This window comes from Clarias gariepinus, chromosome 18, assembly GCF_024256425.1.
Source record: "Clarias gariepinus isolate MV-2021 ecotype Netherlands chromosome 18, CGAR_prim_01v2, whole genome shotgun sequence".
Lineage (NCBI taxonomy): Eukaryota > Metazoa > Chordata > Actinopteri > Siluriformes > Clariidae > Clarias > Clarias gariepinus.
The window spans coordinates 7,709,455-7,728,760 of NC_071117.1; the positions used below are offsets into that span (position 1 = coordinate 7,709,455).

The 19,306-nt window shown below is 36.4% G+C and overlaps 1 pseudogene; it reads right to left on the reverse strand.

Annotated features, from left to right (window-relative positions):
* LOC128506151 (sialoadhesin-like) overlaps nt 1-19,306 on the reverse strand; it is a 70,045-nt pseudogene that overhangs the window by 44,668 nt on the left and 6,071 nt on the right.

Sequence of the window (19,306 nt, forward strand, 5' to 3'; positions counted from 1 at the left end):
ACAAAGAAAACATGCAGTTACTTACAGATGATTAAGTGTAAAGACATTATATAATGGATCGTAGTGAATCATTATTAACTCACACAGGACATTCAGAGACACAGCAGTAGAAGACTGACATCCATGTTTATTCACAGCTATACACGTGTAATTTTTACTGTCTTCAGAGTTGGCCCTGTAGATGAAATAAGATTGCCCTGTTTTTACAGTGACTGAGTCCTTATACCAGGTGTAGGTCTGCACAGGCGGGTTAGCATCACTACTGCATGTCAGAGTCACTGTACCACCCTCTACTATCTCACCAGAGGGACTGACAGACACTGAGACTCTTTTTGGAGGATCTAGAGACAGAAGCACAAACCACACCATATGAAAATGTTCATTTATTTATATTTTATTAAAAATTTACTACAAAAACCATGAATGTACAGGAACACATTCATTTACAAGAAATAAAATAAATACATAATACATATTTTTAATTCAATGAGTATTCAGGACATTACCCACCAAAGATAAAAATTAAGGCTAAACCACTTCACCTTGGGGTTGTGTAGGCATGTTATATATTATTCATAATGATTTTATATATATAAAAAGAAAAGTAAAATATGCCAGTCAAACTACATTATACAGTACACTATATACATACATCACCCATAACATTAGGACACAAAAATATATAAATCAATATTTTGTAGGTTCCCCTTCTACCATTTGGGCAGCTCTGGCCCCAACGTTCATGTGTTGCTTTGCTCTCATTAGTAACAACTGCTTTGTAATTAATAGGATTTAGTTAAACACTAACCGTATGCTGCTAGTTTATTGAATGAATGAATAAATCTCTACTTACAATGGACATCAAGAGTAACAGCATGGGAGAGATAACTTTCTCCCTGTACAGCACAGCTGTAACTGCCTCGATCACTCTGACTGACTGATGGCAGACGGAGCGGATTAGAGGAGATGGAAGGTAAAAAACTTCCATGTTTGTACCAGGTGAATGACGGAGTGCCAGTCAGGCTGCAGGTGGTTTTACATGTGAGAGTGATGTCATGTCCCTCAACCACACTATCAGGAACCATTTCCACCTGAAGCCCTGTTAATAAAGAAGGAAGGAAAGAATGTTATATATTTTATTGTTTAATATCTCTAAAACTCCCCCACAAAAAAGAAACGTAAATAGAGAACATAAGAGATTCTAAAATTTTTGTTAACCAAAACCAGGAAAAAAACATAGTACAATGGCACCAATTGAACGACTAATTACAGGATATATACAAAATGTAGGAAGAATAATCTAAACCAAAATGTGCAAATAACAGATACTCTTTCAGAATACTGGGAAAAATTATACCCAGGCGAAAATCACACGATTAGTCAAAATAGCTAGCAAGAGCTCATACTCATACTCAGTATCTCTTCATAACTATCAAATGATAAACAAATTAACAGTCTGGTGAGTGACTATCCAATGAATCACAGGAAGGACCCAGCATGCTGAAATGGACAAGACATAAATCCTGAAGGAAATGACACGTCCCTCATCCCACCACCAGCTGAGGCACAGACAGGGCACAACGTTTCTGCTACTCTTTGAATGTAATGTAAGTGTGTTATTTTTGATAAAATGTTTAAACTGCAGTTGAACAGTTTGACAGCAAAAAACACAATAATGGTCAATTTGAGACTTTTAATTTTATCTGCTAAATTATTTTCCTCTGCCACACAAAGTTGTCTATAACAAAACGTTTAAATCGAAAAATCGTAGAAGTTTTGAACCGCCACGTTTTAAGATAACTGCAACATGGAACAACAGGATTCTTCAGAAAAAAAGGGAGGTGTACTAAAAAGCCAATTGCATTGCTTCTTTCTGTTACATGGTCATTTAAACTAAACTAACTGCTGTGAAAAACAGCAGTGAATTCATGTAATCAAAAGATTTTTGGAGAATGCTAAAGACAAGAAAAAGATGTTTAAACTCTCTTACCGCCATTGCAGTTACCACAGCATTAATGAATTACAGATACAGTACCAGTCAAAAGTTTGGACACACCTTCTAATTCATGTTTTTTGTTTTGTGATTTATTTTCATTCTAGAATAATTAATTCTAGATTAATAATAAAAATTTCGCAAAATCAACTTATGTACTAAATTCTGTACCCACATCTTTTCTCAAAAAAATACTCACTACACCAATTAGCCTAATCTGCAAGTCTTTGGATTGTGGGAGAAAACCGGTGTACCCAGAGGAAACCCACCAAGCATGGGGAGAACATGCAAACTCCCTGCCCACAAAGACAGTAATCGACCCTGGCCAGGAATCAAACACGGATCCTGGAGGTGCAAGGCACCAGTGCTACACCACCTTGCCGCCCCCACAATTTATTATTTGTCATGAACCTAATTTCCCAGGCTTTTCTCCAAACCTTCTCTTTATTAATTAATAATAATAAGATTTTTTTTTTATTTTTTTATGTAAGACTTCGTCTCATGTCTATGTGTCTGTGGTGCTAACCCTAACCCACAGCACCCCATCCGGAGGGTCCCCTGTACAGGATAAGCGATATAAAGAATGAGTGAATGAGGATGAGTGTTTCCATTCCAATCTCAACCAGCCATTAAAAGTATTTGCTTACATGGGACTAATGATACTGGAAGTTTTTTTATTATTTTTTTCACATCAATATTTTACATACAGTATTTAACTCAGCTGACAAGTTGAAGGGTTTTCTACCTTCAGTTATGGAACTAAAACTAATGCTAGCTCACGCAAAGCTGTTTATCCTACAAATACTGTATAGTGTGATATTTCAGCTAATGTAGCTTACCTGTGACAGAAAGTTCAACTCCATCTTTACCCTGATACTTTTCTCCAGTGGTTGTTATAAACTTGAAGTAGTATTTGCCTTGGTCCTGTTCGGTCACATCACTTAGTCTGAGACCACAATCACTTGGTTTGTCTTTGAGGTACTGAACCCTGTCTCTGTACTTTGGGTCTAATGACAGATCGGAAGGTTCTTTATCTGTAACCAACTCTCTGCTCCAGAAACCTCTTTGAACTGTGTAATTGGCTGGATATGTGTATCTGCAGCCAAGGATTACTGTTGATCCCTTTAGAGCACAGATAGACTTTGGTGTGTAATAAACACCCCAATCCTGAGAAACAACAACTCCTGTAACAAATAAAGGCAGAGATGTGTTAATAAAGCATGTTCTGGTCTCAGACAGTAAGAGAGGCCGAGTAAACTCTCCGGTGTAAAAATCTGTGCTCCTTTACAACTAAAAATGCACTTTGAGAAACTCCACAGGATATACAGTACATTAAGGAAGGAGGAAGAATTGCTGTACAAATATATATATATATATCTTCCTATATTTTAATGAAATAAAAGGTAACATTTGCAAATGACTCACCTGACTCCACAAGCAGAAACAGCAGAGAAAGGGGAGGAGTCAATTTGAGTGACATCATCACTGCTTTCTTTGTAATCATCACAGATGAACAACATCATGTTTAGTTTTAAAATCATAAAAACATCCTTAAATCTGCAGTGTTCATCATTGTGAAACAGTGATGTTTGTTTACAGCTGTATATTAACGTTCTATTACAGGTGTGTCGTGCGTAAAAAAAAATTTAAATCCTCTTTTAATATTTAATACCTATTAGATATATTCATATGACCTTAAAATGACTAAACAGTTAAATTAGACTTGCCACACATAATAAACAGTTTACTTTTAGTGAACAATTAAATAAATAAGTAAATTCTGAAGTTCAACATGAATAAATTGCTAAAGAAATAATCTAATTATTTGTACGCACTCCACAAAAACTAAATAACGTGGATCTAGAAAAAGTCTAGTCTTAGGTTGCTCTAAGCGTTTTACAAGAAATGACAAACAAATTTAGACTTATTAAAATGCATAGTTTAAGATCATAAGTGAATCAGTGAGTATTTTAAGTAACCCATTAAAAATGAAAATAAGCATCTTTCTGACCTCATTAAGTGATGTTTATCTCCTGGATCCAGAGACAGAAACAAACAGAAACCCCACCAGCTCTGAGGGTTTTAACTGTTAAACTAGTCCAAGTTAAAATCCACCCCCCCCCCCCCCACACACACACATTCTTCCTCTTTTATTACTGATGTAGCTCTTCCTTCCATGAAAAAATATGACAAACACTAAACACCCATGCACACATTACTGTTAAAACTAACCATTTTAAACTATTTTTTTAAAATATATTTATAATATTTAATATTTATTAGTAAGTGTGATACTGTTATTGTGTTTGTAAGTTATATCTGTGTTAAATCATCAGTGAATTAATTCATTCATAAATTTAATTACAACTTTTTGTTGATGTTATATTTATTATACATAGTATAGACATATTATATTTATGCACACTTGGTGTTGCTGTGGAAATGGGTTATTTCAACTGGCAGCACAATAGCGGGAACATGATGTAGTATTCTGTATTAAAGATATTTTAAGAGCAATCTGGCGATGCCTGTCAATTTATTATAATTCCTAAAATGTTAATTAAACTTTTTACAGTAATCTTTGTATATGCAGTCATTTCATCAACGATTTTGCTGCATTTTAAGAGATTAACTATATTGAATAGGTAATCAGCTGCAGCTCAGTGCTGATTCAGGATCAGCTTCATTTTTTATTGATAAAGATCATGGCCACATAATAATGGCGCTTCTCACACCCACACATGATGACCACACATGTGTTATAATGACATATGGTAAATATTCTGATTGCAGCGTATTAAAATGTGATCTGATGTGTAAAACTCTAACATTTATGTTGATGTAGTCACTGTGTGAATGAAGTCATTTCCTGTGTGCAAAATTTAAGAGGAAAGATGAAGACAAGAGCAAAAGTAAAACATTTTTAATCAGTTATTGGAAAAACCTGGTCATTCAGTATATTAAGGTTGTCGGCCGACCTTATCTTTTGGGCACAATATGTTGCTGAAACTGGACCTGACCAATATAGAAGCACCCCCAGATCATAACACTGTCCCCACAGACTTGTAGAGTGGGCACTTAACATGATGGGTACATCACTTCATTCGGCTCTCTTATTACCCTGATGCACCCATCTCTCCGGGACAGGGTAACTGTAACTGGACTCATCAGACCACATAACTTTTTCCCAATGTAACACAGTCTATTCTGTAACTGTAAGAGTCCAAACAAAGCCTTTTATCCTTTTAGTCTCAATCATTTATTTCACTAAGCTTTTAACTGATCTCCCATCATCCTCATTCAGGAAGATTTTTTTTCCACCACATTACTTCCTTGAAGATGATGACTACTATTTTTATGGTTTTAATCATGTGTTTTAAAGATCTTAATCCCATTTCAATAGTTTCAGCAAACTTTTTGTTTTCTTTGCTTGGTATAGCTACATTTTAGTAATATCTTTGCCACAACCACATGATCTTTGGTTTTAAGTAACCATTATTAATCATTGCAGTAATTAACATCAAAGGGATGACTTTTTTTCTTTTAGCCAGGCAGTGAATTACTTGAGTAAAAGCAAAAGACCTCCAATTACTGTACATTTGACAAAAAAAGGACAAAAGTAGTCACCTTCAAATATACTCAAATGTCAAAATACTTTGATTTAGTAGAGCTCTATTGATAAATTATGATTTTCCAAAAGGCTCTTTTGTCACTTTAGGCTCAGATGTGTTAATAAGGTCATTAACGTTATCATCCGCAGTCAGCATAAGGATGAATTCTTTCTATTCGTGAAATCTGTGTATGAAATAAAAAAGATTTGATAACATTATTATTGTATATATTTTATAACATCACTGCGCGTGGCTGCCAAAAAAATCCTAAACATCTTTAATTAAATACCGGATGGACCGCACAACTTGCACACATCACACACTATACAGGGCTGATGTCAGTTTGGGTTTTGTGTGAAAGTGTGTATTTTTCTATGCAGCAAAATCTTTTGTGAGGGCCCGTGGCCCAGACTCCCAGGCATCCATATGGCAACAGATTTCAACCTGTCTCCCAATTTTCTTGGGTTTTTAAGCATGTTAAGACCCCCAAAAGCCCAAAAGGGTGGGGAAAAATCCTTATAAAGAAAAAACAAGAGGGTCCTGTGCACCCTATAGTGCTTGGACCCTAATTAAATGCTCATTTCACTATATATTTTTAGGACTAAACACTAATGTAAAACAGCTAGCTAAGGGCTAGCTAATTAACTAATGGGTTAATACTTTGTTACTAAAAAACATTAAGTAAGACACATGATAACTCCCAACAGGTGAGAGTGAATTAGCCAAAATAGATTGCGCACTGTTCCCCAAGTGGTGTCTTTGTTCCACTTATTATTATAAGTAAAAATCTTTTTTTTTTTTAAGATATTTTACCTTAAAATAGTGAAGTGAAGTAAAATGTAAAAATCCCCCCAAAATAAAAAAAATACTTAAGTAAAGTGCACATACTTAAAATGTTGTACAGTATACGTACAGTAACAGTGTTAATGATACATTTTAAAATAAGACATTGGATGAGATGACACCCTTTACATAAAGATAATTTGATTTTATATGTCCTGTTTCTTCTGTGAAGTTGTGCCAGTTTTTGCGTCTTCCCTGTCTCACACTTGCGTAAACCCGCTGTTCTGACAATTCGTTTTGCCTTGTTGGAATAAGCTACCATACAAACATGAACTAATAGTGTGATGTTTGAAAGTCTTACAGTCCTGATGAAAACATGATGTGTAAAATATTCTATAACACGTGGCATTATCAGGACCATAAACTGCAATATGAATTGTGATATACAGTGTGCCGCTGCTGCAAACTCCGGTGCAATGTCTTCTTAGCCTGAAAAGTTTTCTGCCATAAAAGAAGGTATGTTTTAAACATTCATTTACCCTACAGTAGTCATAGAGAGAAAAAAAGTATGCATCGAAGACACATATGATTACATAGGGAACTCAATACAAAATAATGTCAAGTTCCTTCTAGAATGAAGCTAACATCCACATTAGCTTGTGACATACAGTTGCTGGCTATATGTTATTTTTTATTATATATTTTTTTAATTACATCATAAGTAACAACCAGGACAAACAACAAACTAAAAACAAAAAAACAAAAAAAAACATCATAGATACCAACAAATGTAAACCAACAGAAGGGGGGGGCGGCAAGAAATGAAAAGGGTGTGTGTGTGAAAGAGAGAGATTTTTATTCACAGGCAAACACATTGGTTTATCTATTCATCATTAATTATTTCCACACCTTTAAAAGTCTTACAGTGCCTTTAACCTCCACAACACATCAAGTTTGGAGTTTACAGAATGGTTGCGCTTTTTTTGAGTAGTCATTAATAAACATTTGGATGATATTGGCATGATTGGCAATACAAGACTTACAGTATGAATGTTCACTATGTGCTTTCAGAGTTTGACATTTAAGGAAATGCTCTCACATGGTTCACACCGCCGAGGAAGGGTCATGGCCAGGCTTCAAGTGCCTGCTCTACATGTTCCTCCCTGCCTCTCAACTCCCCTCCTCTTTGCCTTCTTATGATTTTATTTACTGTAGAGCCCTTAACCTTTTTCCCTTCTCCCTGTGTATGTGCTTGGTTTGCCTGCAGGGGCTGCAGGTCTGTAAGTGTGGAATTTGCATGTTCTCCCCATGCTTGGTGGTTTTCCTCTGGATTCTCCAGCTTTCTTCCAGAGACTACTGCTTTTCATCCACACATGCACATTCACAGTCTTTTTTCCCACAATTTCTTCTCTCACACACTTAATTATAGTCTATACCACTTTATCCTGCATTCAGGGTCGAGGGGGCCTGGAGCCTATTCCAGGAGCCTTAGGGCACGAGGCGGGATACACCCAGGACACGGTGCCAATCCATCGCAGAGCACACACACATGCACTTACTTACACACTCATTCACACACTATGGACAATTTGTGAATGCCAATTAGTCAAGGCTTTACATAAATATATAAAGAAATGTGTGCATTAATAAAAAATCAGTAAGCTGAAGTAACATGAGAAAGTTTGTTTCTAAGTATTTTTACAATGTTTTGAAAAAAACATTGATTTTCCAAGGTAATGGATTTAAAATTTTACTTTTAAAATTGCATTCAAACAAAAAATTTTAGCTGTAGTCTTCGATGCTCATTGCGTAAATGATGATGTCACATTCCTTCTGAACAGATCTGTGTAATTTAGTTCACTTCAGCTGCTGTAAATCACTGATGAATCTTCAAAGGAAGGAGCAGCAGACCTGCACAAAAACAAATATATCTGAAAATATTCAACTTAATAAAGTGATGTTAATGTATTCAAGCATTAATGAGATTATATTAAAGTATATTGAAGTTATATTAAATTAAGGATAGAATTATCATAAACATTCTAATAATATTAGTTTCTCTAACCTGTATGCAGCACCAGTGCGATTAAACCTGACATTACTGTACTGATCATAATCCTCTTCAGTCTTTTTCACCACTCTGTCTTGCCGGGGCTGGACACTAGCATACTCAACCTCCTCAGCAGCCCCAGAGTCAGCAGTTTGCCCTGCAGATCTTTCTGCCCTCCTGGGGTCACTCAGGTGATGGATGACGGCATACTGAACATCATCCTGAGGGACCTGATCTGGATCAGTTGCTGGATTGTTTAATGCAGGACTCAAGTTTACACTGCTGTAGGTATTTTCCTGCAGGGGGAATATATATATATTTTGCAGATAATAAATTAAAAAAATGTCATCTCACAGTGACAGAGTAAGGTTCTTGGGTGTGTTTATGGCACACTTATAGAAGGCTACATGCTTAAATATATATTAGCTATGTTAATGGCTACCTAATGGATACAGAGGATTACATGCTTCAAAATCATCATCATCAACACCTCAACACAAAGAGCACTCTGGAGCACCCTGTAGTGTCTGGAAGTACTAAAGGCAATATATTAGAGAGATTTTTTTTTTTTTGAAAGAGAGAGAGCGAGACAGAGATATCCTACCAATGTCTTATGTCAATGGATGCCTTTATAAGTAGGTGATTTAGGTCTATGTTCAGAAAGGACAGTTTGCTATTAAAATGTAAATCTTAAGCTTGCGAGAATAAACCATTGTAAATACTTGTTTCCTCCTTTTCATCAAATTACAATCAAGTGAGTCGTCTAAACACTGGGCCATTTCATAGTGCTGTAGTTGACTTGCCTGATTTGACTTGGCATCTTCAGTTGAATCTCTACTTCGCTTTCTCCTGAAGTTAATAATAATAATAATAATAATAATAATAATAATAATAATAATAATGTTACAGTTTATGATGCAAACATTAAAGTATTAAAATGTAAATGAATAAATGATGCAAACATTTACCTAATGTATAAAACACCAACTATGCCAAATAAACATCCACATCCAGCCATGACTCCAAGAACTACATACAGAACCACACGACTGCCCCCTGTGTGGAGACAGATATTACTCAGCTATAACTTATTCAACTTTATCAATGCTAAAATGTATTATTTGTTATAATAACTGTAATACCATTTAAAGTGAGAAACACCGCAGCGGCTCTCTGAGTCCCGTATTTATTCTGAGCCACACAGTAAAACCATCCACTGCTGTTGGAGCTCAATGTAAAGCTGTAACTCTGTCCAGATCCTACAGGTGAGCTTTCATTCACCTTATACCAGGTGTAGCGCTCCACAGGTGGGTTAGCCTCACTGCTGCAGGTCAGAGTCACTGAACTGCCCTCCACTATCTCACTAGAGGGACTGATGGACACTGAGACATTCTTAGGAGCATCTAAAAGAAAAGAAAAATTCCGGAGGTTGAAGAACATTAAATTAAGACCCAGTGACTCAGTGGATGATGGCCAGCTGTCTGCACAATCAAACACTTACACAAAACATTGAATGTCACATTATCAGAATATTTCTCTCCATATTGATTCTTGGTCTTGCACTTGTACTCTCCACTGTCCTCAGAGCTGATGCTGTTAATGATGTGAGTATTGCCTTTGGATTTAAACAATGTTCCTTTAAACCAGTTATACTCCACAGGTGGGTTAGCATCACTCTGGCAGGTCAAAGTCACTGTACTGCCCTCCACTATCTCACCAGAGGGACTGATGAACACTGAGACACTTTTTGGAGGATCTGAGACAGACAAAGAAAAAATACAAAGGAAACACTTTAAGTATCTTATGGATTGCCAAATAAAGATGGTGTATAATAGATCAGAGTAAATCATCATTAACTCACACAGGACATTCAGAGACACAGCACCAGAGGACTGACGCCCATATTTATTGACAGCCTGGCATGTGTAATCTCCACTGTGTACAGAGCTGATCTTGGAGATAACATACAATTTTCCTGTTTTTATAGTAGATGTGCCCTTATACCAGGTGTAGAGCTCCACAGGTGGGTTAGCATCACTGCTGCAGGTCAGAGTCACCGAACTGCCCTCCACTATCTCACCAGAGGGACTGATGGACACTAAAGCTGTCTTAGGAGGATCTAAAAGACAGAAAAGGGAAATATGATGGAGGTTTAAGAACATTAAATTACAGTTAGACCCAGTGACTCAGTAGATGATGACCAGCTGTCTGCACAATCAAACACTTACACAAAACATTAAATGTAACTTTATCAGAATATTTCTCTCCGTATTGATTCTTGGACTTGCACCTGTACTCTCCACTGTCCTCAGAGCTGATGCTGTTAATGGTGTAAATATTGCCTTTAGTTTTAAATAATGTTCCTTTATACCAGGTGTAGAGCTCCACAGGTGGGTTAGCATCACTGCTGCAGGTCAGAGTCACTGAACTGCCCTCCACTATCTCACCAGAGGGATTGATGGACACTGAGACTGTCTTAGGAGGATCTAGAGAAAGAAACATGAACTGTACATTGTTAAAAATGTATTCTTTATTTTTTATAACCAGATTATAAAAGACATCATTACTTCATGTGTTACTGCAGGATCACATTAATTCACCAGAAAGATTTAGCTAGTGTGCTAGTATAAAACTATGCTAATAGACATGCATACTAATCTAATGTTCTAGTGTGCATGTACAGTATGTAAGCATGCTAATATACATACTGTACTGTACATGCCAACATTCAATTATTTTGCAATGGAAGCTTGTTAGTAAATTAATGAACACTTAAAGATTTTCAGTGAGCATTTATGCTAATACACATTCATGCTAATGTTTACATTTTTACAGTGCAAATATAAAAATATGCATGTATGCTAACATTCTAGTGTGTCTATATAAAGTCATACAGTGAAACTTCATATTAACTGATGAATTGTTCAGTACAGGACAATAATTTAGAGCAAATCATAACATATCTGTGTTACTTTACTGTTAGTTACAGCTTTATGACTGAGGGGCTTCATTTTTACATCTGGATTCCGGATGAACTATTAGTGTTAATAGTTTTATGAATGAATGAATAAATCTGTACTTACACTGGACATTAAGAGTGACAGCAGGGGAGCGATAACTTTCTCCCTGTACAGCACAGCTGTAACTGCCTGCATCACTCTGACTGACTGATCGCAGACGGAGAGGGTTAGAGGAGGAGATGAAGGATAAAGGATGTCCAATTTTGTACCAGGTGAATGTTGGAGTGACAGTCCTTCTGCAGGTGGTTTTACATGTGAGAGTGACGTCATGTCCCTCAACCACACTATCAGGACTCATCTCCACCTGAAGCTCTGTGAATGAGAGGAAAGAGGTCAAACATGTAGTGCAGCCTGTGGAGATTACTGTCAGTTACACTGTTATTATCACTTATTATTATTATTATTATTATTATTATTATTTGCAGTCAAAATTGTGCACACAGACACCCCTCTCTTTTTTTCAGGTATTTTGTTCATTCCACTTGGAGAGCGCTGTATAGTGGGTTACTTATTAACTAAATACATATATAAATAAATTTTACATATAACATTTTACTAAAGAAATAATGATTATAATGAACATAGCAGGTAAAACAGATGATTCCATGATATATTCCATGATGTAATCTGAATGTCATGTACCATTTTACCAGGAACTATAATGAAGTTGAACAAAAACAACAAACAAACAACAACCTGAATGCACCTCTGGACTGAGTAATAAACTTCTTTTCTACATTTTGCTGCATTTATTTTATCACACAAAGTACTCACACTTATTAGCAAATACTCACTCTGTGTATCTTGTATGCCTTCATTAAGCACTTTTCCTTTGTGATTTTTGCCGGAGTTTTTTTGCTACCATTTTTCCTGTCTCCATCATTTACCTTCTTATATTGACATTTTACTGTTTAGAAATCTATTTAGATCATTCATTCTTTGTGAGCCTGCTACAATATTTTCACATGCGACAAAAGAAATATGTCCTGCAATAATAATAATAATAATAATAGTAATAATAATAACCTCATGTTTACAATAATAACAGTTCTCAGACCTGTAGGCAAGCTCACCTCCTCAGTCACCTGATCACTAATAACTCTCACCTGTCTGCAGTCAGACTTCTCTCTTTTAATCAGAGGTTACTACAGTAAAGGGTTACTAAGTAAATTGACTTTATTACTGTACTTACCTACATATTTCACTAATCTGGACTTCACTAAGCACTTCTATTAGAGGATACTTTTTTCTTTCACTCCACTACGCAATACAAATAATTGTGCTTTCTTTTTCACTACATTTCTGCATGGAGCTGCTTTACATAACCACAGTAGTGTATTTGAAGTATTTGAAGGGTGTAATATCGCCCCCTGCTGACTATTGAAATGTAACTGTATGATAACTAGCATTAAGAGGGTTACAGACAGCAACAAAACAGCACATGCACAGTGAAGAATTTACAAAAGACTTTTATTTACAATTATCTATTAGTAATTTGGAGCATTTTTACTAACATGTTCAACTAATAAATGAATAACTAATAAGTAGATGTAATAAAAAGTCTTTAAAACAAGTTGTTTTTAAAACAGAGATGATTTTTTACTTAACATGCACAGTGCTCCATTAAAACACTAAATATTCTCAAAGGTTATAAGGTTTTCTGTTTTCGTATAAAAAAAAAACAAGTGTTCTTAAAATTGCACTTAAAATTGAAGTTACTGCATTCCGGCTCAAACAAGGTGAGGTGCCTGAATTGTCTGTGCAAATTGCAGGAGAAAGGTGGCAATTCTTCTCTGCAGATGCACTAAACCTTGTCCCCCCTCATCCTTGGGTAGATAAAAATGCTCTTGGGCAGTGAGTGAACCTTGTCTCGAAAAAAGTCTACTAGAGTCGATTGTATTTTTGTTAGCACCTCTGCAGGTGGGTCCACACATGTCACTTTGTTTAATAAAGAAGAGGCCACTAGGTTGTTTATAACCAGTATGTGTCCTCTATAGGACATTTTGGGGGTTAGCTATTTCCACTTTTCCAGCTGGCCTTTTATTTTTTCAAGTGATCTTTCCCAGATTTTTTGATATGTGTTGTCACCTAAATACAGTACAATCCTAAGTACTTGATTCCCCCCCCCCTTGTCCATAGAAGTCTTTCTGGCCGTGTTGCTACATGATCAGACCAATTCCTGATAAGTCGTGCTTCACTTTTTGTCCAGTTTATTTTTGCGGAAGCAATTTTTTCAGGAAATAAAGTTCTTTAGTACCTTGATTGTTGCCTCAATGTCTCTTTGTTTGTTTAAAATTAAAATAATGTCATCAGCATACGCTGATAGAAAGAGAGTTTCTTCTTTTTCTGGGATTGTGATTCCATTACGTTCAGTTCGTAACTTATGTACAGTAGCAGGGATTTTAATGCTTCGGCATAAAGCATTCCTGACAGTGATCATCCTTATCTGACCCCCCTGTTTACTTTAAAAGAAGAACTCAAGCCATCATTAGCTTTCAGCACACTCTCAATGTCATTATATAAAACTTTTATTTTTATATTAAAATCAGAAAGAAAACCAAGTGAGCGGGTTTTCCAAATATGCAGTACGTTTGGTCAGTGTGTAGCCTTGCCGCAAGGGGGCAGTAGAGTGAGGGTCTGGATAAGGGTTATATCAGATTGTATCTTTTTGTAGCTTACTTACTGAATAATTTAAAACTTTTGTGACACTGAGAGTGTGCTGTTAACACAACTGTTTAATTTAGATTTTACCAAAATCCCATCATTGTTGCAGTGTTTTAAAATCTGACTTCTTCTTTTTAAAATTAAAAAAAAAAGAGAGGAAAATTATCTCTAAAAGCTTGTTGTCTTTTCCAGTTGTGGTGTTCTCACTGGTTGTTTATTGATGTTTTTCCTTTTCCTGGCCTGCTTTGGTTGTTCCATCGCCTTCCCTGTTCTCCTTCGCCATCTTACCTGAACAAGCACAGACCAGATGTCCCATCTTTCCACATCCAAAGCATTTTAGTGTTTTAGTGGAGACATACAATAGATCACATAGTCAAAACCATTAATTTTAAAAGTTAAGGTGCACTGTAATGCTGTGGTGTTGTTATTCAGGATCATGTAAGTGAGCCATCTGAGCAATAGATTTTAGTTTTAAGTTTTAGTAGGTAAGATTTACTGCTGATTGATTTTTTCCACTAATTTTCCATGGCAAGAGAGTTCTCTCAGTAGAATTTCATCTTTGATAAGGGGGGGGGAGACAGGGTCACCTTTTTTTTGATGGTGTTGACAAAGGGAAGTACGCTGTGGTGAGACCCTGCTCTGTTTATGCTGTTTATTTCCAGCTCTGGCGCCATTTCCACAGTGCTTAGGAAGAGCACCACCATGCTGTTTATCCTGGACGTGGCTAGGACATGCTCATGTCCCACCACTTCCCCTGCAGCTGGACTGCATGCAGTCCTCCACACTCGCGCCGGCACACGATTCTAATCCTGTGCCGGCGGTTAGGGTCTCAAAAGATTTAGAGCTTGCGGACGCCCTGCTCTCTGAAACTAACTTTCAGACCAGCGCTCCGCGTCGAACCCTTTGACTCACAGAGGTTTGGTGAGCGCCCCGCACGATTAATTAGAAAGTTCTTTCCTTTTTAAAAAAAAATAAATAAATAAATAAATAAATAAATGAAACATTTGACCTAGAACGCTGAAGCATGCTCGCACTCACACTCAAACGCGCTCCACCCACTCACTCCCAGCATGCACTCAGAGAGAGAGAGATACATAGTTTGATTAAACTGAAAAACACTAAACCTTGTGGACTTTAATGATCTAGTGGTCAACAAGTCATTAAAGTATTAGACCACAGAGTACAGAGGAGGCTAAAACATTAACCTGGAAAGTTTTCACATGAATATTTTACATGTCTAGCTCAGCTGGTGATATGGCAGGTTTTAAACCTTAGATAACTAAAGCCTAGAAAACTAAAGCTAATGCTAACTCTCACACAGCTCTTTATAGAGATAAATGTGGTCAAATTAATAATTTTATGATGAATAAAATACAATATGTTATTTCAGCTGATGTATCTTACCTGTAACAGAAAGTTCAACTCCATCTCTACCTTGATACTTTTCTGAAGGCGTAGTTATAAACCTGAAGTAGTATTTGCCCTGGTCCTGTTCTGTTACACCACTCAGTCTGAGCCTGCAGTCACCCCATGTGTCTCTGAGGTACTGAACCCTGTCGCTGTACTTTGGGTCTAATGACAGATCAGGAGGTTCTTTATCTGTAGACAGCTCTTTGCTCCAGAAAACTTTCTGAACTGTGTAACTACGTGGATGTGTGTATCTGCAGCCCATGATCACTGTAGATCCCTTTAGAGCACAGATGTAGCTCCGTGTGTAATACACACCCCACCCATACTGGGAGACAACAACTCCTGCAACAGAGAAAAGTGTTCATAATGCAGACATATGTGTAAAAAACTGTCCACTGCCAAAAACTGCTCATGTCCTGACTAAATTCACACAGTGAGGAGCTCCACAGGGCATACAGTACAGACAACAGGAGAGAGAGAGAGAAAGAGAATTAGAATTCACAAAAGACTTTTATTTACAGTTATTTGGTATTCATGTTTACTAAAATGTAAGAAAACTTGAAATAATGAATAGGTAAATAAATAAATAAATACGAAAATAATTTAAATAAATTTTATTTAAAAGTTTTTAAAACAAGGTGTGTGTAAAACAGTGCTCATTTTCAATCAAAGCGTACAGTGCTCCATTAAAACACCAAATTCTCTCAAAGGTACAGTAGTAAGATTTTCTGTTTTCTTGTACATTAGATAATCAATTAAAACCCTTGATTTTATTAGTGCAATTGTTGCTGGTAGTACACTATAATTTCCTTTTTGTTTCTTTGGCTTAAGTATACACCCATTTTTGCTTGGCCCAGAATGTAGTTTAGTAGCTGACTTTTTTTCTTTTGTTTTCTGAATATATTTTACGTCTAGGATAAAGCACTGAAGTGTAAAAAAAAAAAAAAAAAATTGTGAGTGCAATAAAAAGCACTCTGCAAAAGAATGAAAGATGGTCTGTTTCTGTGCACTAAAAGGGACATCCCTGAATTACAGTATGTTAGGGTAAAGACATGAGTTAAAAGTATTTTTAAAATACCAGATACTTCAGGAATACTCTAAAGCTCCACTATACTGTAAGTCTCCAGATCTTTTAGGCTTGTACAGTGATCTCCACTGTGGTTGTTCTTCATCGTTTAATCTGAGGACAGAACGCCTAAGTGTATCAACTCTTCAATATAAAAACTTTTTATTAAGAACTTTAGCACAAGCTTTAAAAAGTTTTTCACAGAGACATTGTAGAAGTCCATGTTTTGGATATTTACACAGTTTAAAAAATGACCTGTGTGTTCTTCTAGGTTTGGAGAGAGTGTGAGGTCAGGGAAAGGGTCTCCTTTATCTGCTTCCTCCTTTTCACAATACTCTCTCAGCATATCTTTCTCTTCTTGTGAGAGAAGGCTTTTTTATTTTTCAAGGTGCTGTGCTAGAATCCTCCTTGATTTCACACCAATCTTTTCTACAGCTTTTTGTGAGTTTTGAAAGTTTACACCCGTTAGCTCCACTAGTTGTCCTAGGTCGGTTATACCAGAATGGATTAGGGTATCAGAGAAAGAGAGTTGTTTGTGATGTCCAGGCATGCTCCATGGATTAGAGATTCCTTTAAAAGCCAGTAAAAAGATGTGGTGTTTGGGGGCCTCTGTATTTTAAAAAAGTTCCAAATTTTAAAAAGGTTGCAATAAAAAACTAGCAGTTTCGATAGATTCAGTCTCTTTGGGTCTGTCAGGAAAAGAGTTTTGTCCATTTTTAGGTTCCCAATATCATTAAAATTGCTCCGCTCGTTACTGCCTTCCAGCTAGATAAGATGAGCTTCTACTCTGAAGATGGACTAAACCTTCTTTACCTTAATCTTTGGGTAAATATAAAATACTCCTTGGCGGCCAGTGGAGGTTGTCCCAGAAGAAGACTACAAGCATTGACCAAATTTTTTGCCATAACCTCCACTGGAGGGTCCAAACATGTCACTTTGTGCCACAATGAAGAGGCCACTAGGTTGTTTATAATTCGTATTCGTCCCCTGTAGGACATTTTTGGAGTCAGCCATTTCCACTTGTCCAGCCGGCCTTTTATTTTTCAAACGACCCTTCCCAGTTCTTTTGTTTTAAAAAAATCGGCATCTAAGTATACTCCTAAGTACTGTATTTGATTTCCCCTCTTGTCCACAAAAGTCTTTCTGGCAGTGTGGGTATGTTTTTAGACCAACTTCCGATTAGTCGTGCTTTAATTTTTTCCAGCTTATTTTTGTTGAAGAAGTCTTTTCAAAATCATATAGGACCTTGATTGTTACATCTATGTCGTTTTGCTTGTTTAGCATTACAATGATGTCATCAGCATCAGCAGACAGGCAAAGAGTTTCTTTTCTGTCGAGAATCCTGTTTCTATTAAGTTCGATTCGTAGCTTGTGTAGTAACGGTTCTATTGCTCTCGCATACAGCATTCCAGACAGTGAGCATCCTTGTCTGACCCCCTGTTTATTTTAAAAGGAGAACACAAGCCACCATTAACTTTCAGCACACTTTCAATGTCATTGTATAAAACTTTTATTTTCTTAATAAAATTTTTAGGATTAAAACCAAACGCTTAAAAGTTTTCCATAAATATGTGTTCTACCTGATAAAAAGCCCTCTCTCAAAGTCTTCCAGGAGGACTTGTAAAACTTGTAAAATGGCTTTACCATTACACATGTTCTGCAGAGCTTTGTAAAGTTTGTTTAAAGTTAGCGGCCAATCAAGTTCAGTGTTTTGAGAAATTCGGGGCAGATTTTATAAGAAAACCTGTTCGATCTCATAGTTTTCTTTATACTCTTTAATACTCTACTTTATGAATATTAATGTCGTCTGATAAAATATCTCCATTTTCAGAGCGCAAATTGTGTATTAAACGGCTTGGACCCTTTTTCTTTTCTAAATTTTAAAAGTATTTTGAAGGTGCGTCCATTCTTAGAAGAGCACCTTTTACCTTGGATTCCAGGAGAGCAGAGAGCCTGTCTTTTTTTGCTTGAGGGTCTAAATAAGGGTTGCATCAGAGGATGGTGATTGAAGATCTGTGATTTCTTTTTGTAACTTACATATTGACTGATTTAAAATATTGTGACATTGAGAGTGTGCTGTTGACACAACTGTTTAATTTGGATTTTACCAAAATCCCACCATTGCTGCAGTGTTTTAAAATCAGATTTCTCTTTTTAAAAATTATTTTAAAAATAAGTAAATGCTTGGTTTTCTAATACTGTTGTATTAAAAACCCAGTAGCGCTTTTTGGTTTGATGTTGTTAAATTTAGCCCTACTTAATCAGGCTGTGATCAGAGAGACTGACTGGGTTGATGTGACAACTCTTAATGATGCTTAGTTGGGGTTTAATACCATAAAACCTGTCTAACCATGCAAGGGAGATGATGTTATTACTAGCATGAGTCCAAGTATATTGTTTGTCATACTCATGGAAAATTCTCCACAGCTGTTGCACAGCTGATGTTTTTCTAATATTTCTAAAAGTCGTCTATGGGAGGGCATAAGAGGTTCTTTGTAGTTACAATCCATGTCTGCAGCGTTGCAGTTAAAATCTCCACCCACCAATAAAAAATCACCAGAGTTACAGGTTTCTCTGATGAATCTTGGACAACTTGTCTAAAAAAGTCAGTCTCTTTACTACTAAATGTGCTCTAACCTTTACTAATCTACCTTTGATAATTTCTTCTACTGTATACGGAATTGGGCCTCTTGCACCATAAATGTTTAG